The sequence below is a fragment of the Nelumbo lutea genome, chromosome 1 (assembly GCF_056320005.1).
Source record: "Nelumbo lutea isolate HS-2025 chromosome 1, American lotus-T2T, whole genome shotgun sequence".
Lineage (NCBI taxonomy): Eukaryota > Viridiplantae > Streptophyta > Magnoliopsida > Proteales > Nelumbonaceae > Nelumbo > Nelumbo lutea.
Window position 1 is genome coordinate 38,418,370 of NC_142684.1, and position 2,556 is coordinate 38,420,925.

A 2,556-nucleotide genomic window follows, 5' to 3' on the forward strand; every position below is an offset into this window, starting at 1 on the left:
AGTATGGATCCCGGGAATTAAAACATTTTGCAAATCATTTCGAAACCATAATTTATATTCTTTTATATCTCATATAAAATATATTTTGCAAAACAAATCTCAACGATTGAAATCGGCTGCCGGCAGTCTTGGTTTCCATCAGTGAGAGTGCATCCCCGATCATTACCTTTGCCTGACAAATGGGCTGATCCTGTCACTATGATCACCCACTCAGATGAATTCTCAGACTGTCCCAACATACCCAGGTTTTGACCCCCGCTAAGGATCTCACTGATTGGTACATCAAAGACAGCCCAATCTGACACGTAATGCAGTATCATAATCGAGTCTAGGGGTCGGGTGTAACTTTCCAGTTTTGCCCATCAATCTCCAAGGTCCAGGGCAATACTGGAAATCTGGTCCAGTTCAAAGATTGAAATAATCCCACAGTGTATGTGCCTAGGGTCTCACCCTGGCAGCTGAGACAATCCACCCCAACCGACTTGGTGGCACCACAGTGTCAGCCTTGTCAAGATTGGTCTCCCCAGACCAACCCACTGGCTGTGAACATTATAAACTAACACGAGTATCATTAAGTGTCCAGTTTAAGGGTATTACACAGAAACATACCAAGGGAACATGAATCAAATATGCACTTTTATTCATTTACAATAAACTCATAAAGTACATCATTTTGATTGAAGCTAAGGGCTTACAAAAACTATGTAACAGCTCCCACTTGCACTTTGGTCCAATCAGGTACTAGCCGGAGTCCCATGCTTTCCACATGTTTCTCAAACACTTTCTGTGATAGTGGCTTAGTCAATGGGTCTACCACATTCTCCGCTGATGCTACCTCTTACTATCATCCTCCCATTGGTCCAGTGTTGTCATACAATTGTGGAATGGGTGATGTGCTGAATTCCAAATTCAGGAATGAACACCTTCATTGAAAAGGCAGCCTCACTTATGGCAATGCACTCGGCTTGGGTTGTGGACTATTAATTTGCTACTCAGGACCCCTGTTTGCTGACATTCAGTAAACAACACACGATCCTATCAATGAAATATATCCAGATGTTGACTTTATATCATCTAGATCCGACTGGAAATCGACATCTATATACCCTTGGATCTGTAGTGAATTACCATCGAATACTAGACAAAACTCTTTTGTCCTTCGAAGGTACTTAAGTATGTTTTTCATAGCAGTCTAGTGCTCCTGCCCTGGGTTGGCCTGAAATCTGCTTACTACACTCACTGCCTGAGCAATGTCAGGGTGAGTGCACAGCATGGCATACATGATGCTCCCTACGGCAGAGGCATAGGGAACGTCTTTCATGCCATCAATCTCCTCAGAAGTCTTGGGAGACATCTTCTTGGAGAGAGTGACTCCATGCCTGAAAGGAACATTTACTTTCTTGGAGTTTTCCATGTTTTATCTTTTGACTATTTTGTCAATGTAGGTAGATTGGGATAATCCCATTTTCCGCTTCGATCTATCTCTATAGAGTCGAAGACCCAGTATATAGAAGACCTCTCCAAGATCTTTCATGGAGAATTGCTGTGAAAGCCATACTTTCACTGTAGTCAACATTCCTACATCATTCCCAATGAGTAGAATGTCATCTACATACAGAACCAAGAAGGTAACTTTATCTCCACTGTACTTCTTGTAAACACAGGGTTTATCTGGATTCTGCTCGAAGTCAAACGATTTGACAGTAGAGTCAAAACAGATGATCCAACTTCTAGAAGCTTGCTTAAGTCCATAAATGAATCTATAAAGTTTACATACCATGTTTTCCTGACCCGCAGCTATGAAGCCTTGCGGTTGTTGCATATAGATATCTTCAGTAAGATCTCCATTCAGGAATATAGTTTTGGCATCCATTTGCCAAATTTTATAATCATGGTATGCTGCAATAGCTAGTAGGATCCTAATGGATTTAAGCATGGCCATAGGCGAAAAGGTTTGCTCATAATCGATGCCCTCTTTCTGAGTGTACCCTTTCGCCACCAGACGAGCTTTAAAGGTCTCAACCCTACCATCGGGGCCCTTCTTCTTCTTGTAAATCCATTTGCAACCGATTGCTTTTCCCCCGGAGGGCGGATCTACTAGAGTCTAGAGTCCAGACTCCATTGGTCTCCATTGAGTCCATCTCTGCTCTCATGGCCTCCACCCACTTCTGGGAATCTATGTCCAACATAGCTTCCGCGTAAGTCACGGGATCCTCCTCACTAGTCAAGGTTTCCACCAGGTAACTATCCTGGGCATAACCATAACAGACTGGTGGCTTGGATACCCGAGTGGATCTTCTAGGTTGGTCACTACCTGGAACTTGTGTGACATCTCCCACTGCTCCTGAACTCTCCTCATCAAGAACAATTTCCTAACGATGGGTGTCCAGGATATAGTCGGTCTCCAAGAACTGGGCATTTCGACTGTAGAACACATTCTGCTCACTTGGAGCATAGAAAAGGTAACCTACAGAGCCTTTTGGGTAGCCTACAAATAGGCAACGGCTGGTCTTGGATTCCAACTTGTCTGCACTCGTTCTTTTAACGTGTGTTGGA